The sequence below is a fragment of the Leguminivora glycinivorella genome, chromosome 3, assembly GCF_023078275.1.
Source record: "Leguminivora glycinivorella isolate SPB_JAAS2020 chromosome 3, LegGlyc_1.1, whole genome shotgun sequence".
Taxonomy (NCBI): Eukaryota; Metazoa; Arthropoda; class Insecta; order Lepidoptera; family Tortricidae; genus Leguminivora; species Leguminivora glycinivorella.
The window spans coordinates 23,521,790-23,531,532 of record NC_062973.1 but is presented as its reverse complement, the minus strand read 5'-3'; positions in this window follow the sequence as shown (position 1 = coordinate 23,531,532).

Genomic DNA, 9,743 nt, shown 5'->3' with positions numbered 1-9,743 from the left:
GTACAAATCGAAACGGATTAACGAAAATGCGTAAATATCGAGGTTTCAATGGGACGAAGGAGCAAGAGAACAATAGAAGTAGAAGCAATCCACTGCAGGCTTATCACATTTTAAATACAATTCCTGAGAACTTAGGGATTTCATCGCATTGATGATTACATATTTGATGTGATATCTGGTAAACCTCCAATATTTTCAAGTAAATGAAACAAGTTTTTGTAATGTATATTATAATTAAAAGTTATTATAGAGTTTGTTTTTATTTGACAATAAACCCTGTACCCTGTAAATGATATATACTTACAGTTAGCCTATGAAATTGACATAGCATAGCAGTGAACTGATCAACAATTTCAAAAGCCAATGATTTATTTATACTTTATTGCACATAAGTACAAATGGTGGAATAATGTCTTCAATCTCTAGAAAATGCCCAGCTGGCACCAATTTCTTGCATTTATTATCGTCTCTGGTTGGAAAATGATTTCGTGAGTGATGGTATTACGAAACCCCGTTTTAGTCACCAGTTTGTTAATTTCTCACTGGAAACAACAATTTTAATATTATTGGCGATAATGTTATAACCACCATCGTCCAAAATTGTCTAATATAGTAAAATAACACAAAATTTCATTAATTTTTTCACAATGTTTACTTATTTCTCGCTTGACCGCGGCGACAATATTGTCCATAATGGTCACCTGTCACGTGGCGTTGTCGTCGTGCACGGTCCCAATAATGAAAATGAACCACTTCTCGCGCTAGTGCGTGAAAAAAACACCATCTGTACTGAAAATACTCGTGTCGATTTAAAATTTGATCGCCACTCGTTTCGAACTTGCTTTTTTCGCACTAGTATCGTAATGTACTATTTTAACTAACCTTCGATGTTTTAAGGATGTTTAACGTCGGAGTTTAGTTAAAAACTTAGTTATACGTAGTTAAGTCTGGTTTACAATAATCAGTATTGAAAGAAAAAAAAATACACTTAACGCAATAAACTTATAAGGTAACGGACCCAATCATGGACAGTTTAAGAAAAAAATTCGCTTGTTTTTGATATTTCACTGATAAATGTAAAAATTCTACCGCTAAGCATGTTAAATCTTGAATGTCCTATCCTTCTTTTACATTTCAAGCGTATTGCAGAATAGATACTCCTATTGGTTTCTTCATAGTTAACAAATTAAAACTAGGTGTTTTTCTCCAATTATGGACGGCAGTTCTCTAGTAATGGATCCCCCATTATGGGCAGTGAAATAAGTTTAAAATTTAACATTTAAAGCCAACTGATACTCAATGAGTCAATTTTATATACCAGAAATACAATTAGTTTGGGTTATTTTAACAAAGGATTGTTTCTTGTAAATTTTGGTTTTGTAAATTGTTCCTAGTCCATCATAGGAGGTACGCAGTTTTTCGGTTCCAGTAATGGACACTCCCAAAATAACGCCATTTCTTTATATTTTTGGAGCAACAAACTAGTATGTTTTATACCTTATCTCATGCTTAATGCAGTAAGTAAAACGCATTCAAGTTTACACCGAGTATTATTTTTTATTATTTTATACATGAACTCATCTCTCTTAGCAACATTACTAAGAAATGTCTTGATATTTTTTTCAGTAAACTGGTGAATTTCATCTTGTCGCCAAAACCTTCAGAAGTAACCGAATTAATTGAAACTTCAAAATGAAACAGCTCTACAACTCTAGTTTATGGTACAGTCAGCTGCAGAGAAAAGTAGACCCCCCTGCATACAAATTTGTATGCAAGAGGGTCTACTTTTCTCTGCAGCTGACTGTACATAGCCGTCAGTTATAAGAAACTAATTTCAGATACTTATTTTCAAGGATTTGTGTTTTTTTGTCCATAATGGCATCACCGTCCATTATGGAGTATTTTACCTTACATAAAGAAAATTAAACATAAAAATAGGTATACATTAACCGCTAAAACTGGACCTCACTCAGCATGTCGATTAAAAATTATGCCCAAAATAATATTGCGTCTACAAAACACGTAAACTTTCAGGATGAAGAATTTAATAACACTCAGCAAACTTTGTCCTTTTATAAACTGGGCAATAAGGAAGCAGAAAATGGGTCTCTCGGGCAAGGAAGTGGAATTTGCCTTCGCAACAAAAGCCTCCAACTTATACGATCCTCGTGGCTGTGTTTACGGGTCGCGTAAACAAGGAGGGTGTTCGTGACTTTTACAACTATGACGTTTACTACTAGGTAGTACAATGTTTTACGTCAACTATAAGGCGTGGGTCATAAAGGACACGTACTGAATGTGACGTCATTTACCGCAGTGTTACCACAGTATAACAAAGAGCACTATCGTACAGTATCGTACAGTATATACTTTATACCTTATCTCATGCTTAATGCAGTAAGTAAAACGCATTCAAGTTTACACCGAGTATTATTTTTTATTATTTTATACATGAACTCATCTCTCTTAGCAACATTACTAAGAAATGTCTTGATATTTTTTTCAGTAAACTGGTGAATTTCATCTTGTCGCCAAAACCTTCAGAAGTAACCGAATTAATTGAAACTTCAAAATGAAACAGCTCTACAACTCTAGTTTATGGTACAGTCAGCTGCAGAGAAAAGTAGACCCCCCTGCATACAAATTTGTATGCAAGAGGGTCTACTTTTCTCTGCAGCTGACTGTACATATAGCCGTCAGTTATAAGAAACTAATTTCAGATACTTATTTTCAAGGATTTGTGTTTTTTTGTCCATAATGGCATCACCGTCCATTATGGAGTATTTTACCTTACATAAAGAAAATTAAACATAAAAATAGGTATACATTAACCGCTAAAACTGGACCTCACTCAGCATGTCGATTAAAAATTATGCCCAAAATAATATTGCGTCTACAAAACACGTAAACTTTCAGGATGAAGAATTTAATAACACTCAGCAAACTTTGTCCTTTTATAAACTGGGCAATAAGGAAGCAGAAAATGGGTCTCTCGGGCAAGGAAGTGGAATTTGCCTTCGCAACAAAAGCCTCCAACTTATACGATCCTCGTGGCTGTGTTTACGGGTCGCGTAAACAAGGAGGGTGTTCGTGACTTTTACAACTATGACGTTTACTACTAGGTAGTACAATGTTTTACGTCAACTATAAGGCGTGGGTCATAAAGGACACGTACTGAATGTGACGTCATTTACCGCAGTGTTACCACAGTATAACAAAGAGCACTATCGTACAGTATGGCCACTCCGCTCCCCGCTGAAAGCGCCACCCACCCCCTCTCGGTTACCTCACAGTTACCGCCTGTCAAAAACAGTCGACCTGTCATATTTCACTCAATACAAGCATACTTAATACGCGTTCACCTACACGAGCTTAGACTGTGTGCTAGGAACGCGCCTCTTTCATATATTTGATCGCCAGTGTCCGAGGTGTGGTCTTACTCCGAGCAGTGTAATTTTTTGACGGCATTATTGATAAATAAACAAAGTAACATATATCGTAAATTTACGTTATCGTATAACGTACTCAAAATTGTCAAATACTCGTGTCAGAGACTTTAACCCTTATTAAACTAATATTCAGTTAAGCATGAATGCGTTCGTTAGAAGCAAAGACATATATAACTCCGTATAGACAGATAAAGTTTAAGAAAAAAACGTACCTCAGTACCATACAGAAAAAGGTACGGTGGCCTAGATGGCATTACACCTTTGGGGAACGCTCGGCTAGATGGCGCTAATATTAATATTTGACATTTTAACACATATCAAGCTAACAATATGGGCCAAATTGTCAAAACTGAGGTTCAAAAGTTTCATGGTTGTGTCGAGAGATGGCAATCTATGCACTGTGATTACACATTTTACTGGCAGTAACTCTCTATAATACTCGATCCTCTTTGGTTAGAAGCGAGGTATTTCGAAATGATCTCCTCCCGTCCTTCAGTTTGTGTCGACCTTTTATCGTGTCGTATCGTTATCTTTATAGGGGTGGAGAATAGACCTCAAAACCAAATAGCTTGGACGCTTCGTTCAAAATCATTATCAGTTAAACCCATCGTAGCTCCCGAACGGATGAACCGATTTAGATTTAGTTTTTTTTTGTCTGAAAGCTGATTTAGTCGGAAGTGTTCTTAGCCATGTTTCATGAAAATCGGTCCATTATGTCGGAGGTTTTAAAATTTTTTAATTTGGTGGTTAGATTATATCATAATATTGTACCAGTCAATCTCTTCAAGTAAATATCTGGTAATAAGTAATTTTATTTCAAGTATTTAGTTTAGTGAATAAATTTCATATTTCAAAATTCCAATTAAACTCAGATTGTTTTATTTTAAAATACATAGACAAAGACAATAACTGAATAAAATACATATTTGCCATCGTACCCTTTTTTGAAACAAGTTATTAAATTGGACTTTAGAGGTATAAATAAATATAATGTCTGCTTGATCCATTTAATTTCCAGTCTAATAAAGATGCGAAAAAGATCTTGAGACTGTAATGACTTCGAAGTCTTTTAAACGCAGTGTCCCGTGCAACTGAGTCTAGTTTTTAAACTTGGACTAGTTAGACTAGGGTTCTTACAAAGTCTTCACGCAAAGGTAGTTAGGTAGTATCAAGGATGATTTATATAGGATTTACAATCTTTATGATAAGAAGCGTACCTCATTTTTTTAGCGCCACCTATTAAATACTATCATAACTATACTTATCATGCCTACAAATTTATTTTTTCAAATGTGTTTTGACGTGACATCATGATCATGATATTAAAATAAAGAAATATGTCATTTGTTCTTATAATAAATTAAAAACACGCAAATATATTTGTGTAAAATATGATTTTTGCCGGTTCCAGGCTGCGAAACAGCGCCATCTAGTTTTATCCTTAAAAGGTCCATACATTTCAGGGGTACACTTTTTTGTATGGGCTTTGTCAGTCCCGTATATATTGTCCTTGGTAGTACCTCTATATAGATACTTGTTCGTTTTTGTAACAGCTTCTTAGCTAATAGGGCGCAGGCGGCGCTAGTGTGCCATTCCCGGTGCTATGCAAGTCGAAGTGTCATTGAAACCACAAAGGGTACAGTCAACCTATCTGAATCCTAGGCGACTGTAGAACCCTTTCACAGTAAAAATCAAACTGACTTCTATAGCAAATAAAGCACGGTGTCAATACGACAGGGGGGTCCTACTAGTAGAGTGGCCTAGGATTCTAATTGGTTGACTGTACCTACATACTTATGGCGTTTTTCATAAACGCTTTATAAACCTGAGTTAGCTATAATAATCGTTTGTCATTATCTGTCATGTTGACTTATGTATCTGAGAGAAAGAGAAAAAATAAGTACTATTCTACGTCTATACCTATTGCTATAGTTTGTAGGTTAGGTATAGGTTTAGCTTAGGAACGTCTACCGTCTCCAATTCTCCTTTAACTGCTCTAAGGTTAACTGGAAGAAATCCCTTAATGGGATAAGTTCGCCTTTGTACAAATGATGTGTGTGTTCTTTTTTCTTTACTGTGTGTGTTCTTATCTTTGTACAATAAAGTGTATTACTACTACTACTACTACTACTACTACTACTATTTAATTAATCAGTTCAGTAACTTTTTTATGAATAATACGCCGAGGTACGGCTTAAGTAAGTACATTATTGTCTTTTCATATGTGCACCATAGATACTGTATGCAGATACGTATTTAATGGGTAAGACTCAAAAAGAATCGCAGAGTTAAGTCTCATCGCCATCATATAGTCCTAAAAATACTGTAAAAGGCATGAGTACCATCCTCAATTTAAAAAATCTAAAAACTTTATCGAAACCAATGAAACATTCCAAACACGAGAATCGGTAGAAAAATTGCGCATTGCATAGATAAAATAACCATCATCATCCTCCTTGCGTTATCCCAGCGTTGCCACGGCTCATGGGAGTCTGGGGTCCGTTTTGACAACTAATCCCAAGATTTGGCGTAGGCACTAGTTTTTACGAAAGCGACTGCAATCTGACCTTCCAACCCGAAGGGTAAACTAGACCTTATTGGAATTAGTCCGGTGTCCTCACGATGTTTTCCTTCACCAAAAAGCTACTGACAAAATTATCAAATGACATTTCGCACATAAGTTCCGAAAAACTCATTGGTGCGAGCCGGGGTTCGAACCCGTGACCTCCGGAACGAAAGTCGCAAGTACTTACCGCTAGGCTACACCAGCGCGATAGATGAAAACAACCAAACATACGAAATAGTTATTTGTTATACAAGGGGGCAAAGTTGTATTTTAACGCCGAGTGTGGAATTGAAAAACGAGCAAGCGAAAGGCATCTATAGTTGAACCACGAGCGAAGCGAGTGGTTCGAGAATAGAATCCTGAACTTGCGAGTTTTTTAACACACGAGAAGTAAAATACATTTGCACCCGAGTGTAACACAAAACTTTTCCCCTCACTATAGCGAGGAAACTACAACGCAAAAAATGCGTTTATCGCTGCTTTCAGTAGTTCCACAGGTGGTAAATCATCTTTATTACTAGATTCACCCACTTTTATCAATTTTAAAGCAGTTAATTTGACTTTATTCAAGGTCAAATTACCCACTAGTGGATAAAATGCGTTTTTACCCGCTGGTATTAAAGGACAAAACACGTGTTTCCGAGCTAGTGAGGGGAAAACATAATTTCTGCCCGAGTTGATTCAAAAACGCTTCATTTCACCACCTCGCTCTCGTGCAGTCAGTTGTCACTACAGACTAACTCAACAACTAGACGGAGCATAAAAGCCTACGCTTAGTCCACACATATTCCATAAGTAGTATATAATTTAGTATGGGAATGCTACCACTTGATTCATTTGCGTCAAAGTTTACTAAAATTACACAAGTGAGAATATACACGTATAAAGGAATGAAGAAAAAGAAAGAAACAAAAAAAAATCATAACTAAACTATGAGCAATAATTGTATTCTCAAATGACAAATATGTTTGTCTGAAACACTTTGTCTTACCCTTTTCTTGTTTTGTATTGGAAATTTCTAATATGTTACGAGGGTCATGCCAAAAGAAGTTAGATACTCCATGGTCATTTGATTGATACTGGCCAGTTATACACCAATGTAAAGGTAGGTTATCTGCTTATAAATTTAAAAATGGAACACTTGGAAATTCTTAGGATTCCTTTTTTAATTATTTTTTTTCTAAATAATTTTGGCGGGAATTTTCCGCAACAATGGAGCTTACTCGACGTGATTTTCGTGTTATGATATATTATGACTTTAAAAAAGGTTTAACCCTCAAGAGTGTTTTGAACTTTTAGTCTCGACTTTTGGAGAGTCTGCGTGTTCACGTGCAACTGTTTTCAATTGGTTTGCTGAATTTAAAAGAGGACGGGAGAGCTTTGAAGATGAGGCGAAGACCGGACGGCCGCCAACCGCAGTCACTGAAGAAAATGTAAAGACTGTGGAAAAAAATATTCGTGCGAACCGACGAATTACATATGTAGTGCTCGAGCGTGAACTGGGCATTGGATCAGCAGCATTGCAAACTATAATTCATAGTAAACTGTCTCTTTATAAGCGTTGTTCAAGATGGGTGCCGCACAAGCTCACCGATTTACAGAAAGACCGTCGCGTGGATTGGTGCAAATTTATGATAGATAAATTCGACTCAGGCGAGAACAAAGACTTATATGATATACTTACAGGTGACGAAACATGGCTATATAACTACGATCCCGAAACAAAGCGACAGTCCACAGTATGGTGTTTTGAAGATGAGCCGACGCCAACAAAATGTCGCCGAACCCGAAGCACACAAAAACAAATGGTTGCCTCATTTTTCTGCAAGACGGGACATATTGCTACAATAGTGCTAGAAGATCAAAAGACAGTTAATTCAGAATGGTATGTGATAGTTTGTGCCCCAAGAGTACTGTCAGCTTGGTGTGACAAGCGGCCGAAGTCAGGAACCCGGCACCTGCTCTGGCACCACGACAACGCTGCCCCGCACACTTCCGCTAGAACACTTGACTATTTCAGCTCAAAAAACGTGACTATTCTGCCCCACCCCCCATATTCCCCTGACCTAGCCCCCTGTGATTTTTATCTTTTTCCTAAAATTAAAGAAAAATTAAAAGGAAGGCGATTTGAGAACAAAGAAGATGCGTTGGCTGCGTATAATTACGAAATTTCTGAGGTGTCTAAAGAAGAGTGGTCATCGGTATTTTCTAAGTGGTTTAGACGGATGAAAACGTGTATACGTGTTCACGGTGAATACTTCGAAAAAATAGATAGCTGTAATAAAGAATAAAGTATGTAAATTTTGAGTATCTAATTTCTTTTGGCATGACCCTCGTAACTCGTTAGTAAGTAAAATGAATAACTGTATTTTCTATTTGTGCATGCTGAATGTTTCTCTCAGAGCATAATATGTTGTGTTAACTACAAGTGGAAACTGTTCTGGCCGTTGTGTTAACTACATTTGTTAAACTGTATGTGTAATTATATGCTGTTTGTTTCCCTATGCAATAAAAAAAATATAAAAAAGTGAGTTTTTAGGGAATATATAAAAGTGAGTGAGTATTTTTCCCTTCTACAATGAGCACTGAACCGCATTTTGCGTATGAGAAATCGCTCGTTACGGCTCAGCCACGACATTGGTCTAAGCGCGACAGCGGTGAGCGGCGGCCATACATTGGAGCGAGACACAGCGATGGGACTTTTCATTCGCACATATGGCTGCCGCTCACCGCTGTCGCGCTTAGACCAATGTCGTGGCTGGGCCGTTAGTATGAACATGAGTACGCATGGGTCGCAAGGTTTATAATCATCTTCCGAGAAAAGTTGTCGCGGCTCCTAGTGCGTCAGTGTTTAAAATTAAATTGAAAAACTGGCTTGTCGAGCAGGCCTTCTATAACTTCAATGAGTTATTTATAATAAGATAATTTTATTGTACTCTCATTATACTGTTGCATTTTATATTATTGTACATAAGTGTAAATGTGATTTGACATGTAATATGATTTTACCAATAAATATGATTATGATTATGCTTTCATATTAGCTTTCCGATGCGTAAGCGACTTCATACTAACGAGCGCTATCTCATACATAAAATATGACTCGATGCTAATAGATGTGACTTCACTCTTAATAGAACGGGCTACTATTAGTTATTTGTTATACAAGGGGGCAAATTGACTTTATTCAAGGTCAAATTACTTTACCCACTAGTGGATAAAATGCGTTTTTACCCGCTGGTATTAAAGGACAAAACACGTGTTTCCGAGCTAGTGAGGGGAAAAATTAATTATATTGGTGTAAGATGCTGCAACTGCGTTGCCCTACCAGTAAAACCACTGAATGTATAAAAGTACAAGTACAGAAGGCTCACTCTCAACAACCTGTCAACGCACTGCATGGAGTCTATTGCGCAGCGTAAAGGTTGTCAAACTTTATGGGTCGCGAACTCGCGGCCGTCGAAATGTTCGGAAGAAACGAGGAGTGAGCCCCTGGTAAAACTGTACGTATTAAATATGTCTGGTGAAGGCTTCTTAATTAATCTTCATACCCATTGAGCTGTCTAGCCGAATGGCATTTCTGCGACGCGAAACGAAAACGAAACGCCTCGAAAGGTAGTCTGGCTCTGTCGCGCCAATATAGATAGATATCTACGAGCGTTTCGTTTCGTGAGCGTTTGTGACATTCGACTACGTACCCAGATCTTACTACATACTTATAAGGTTAC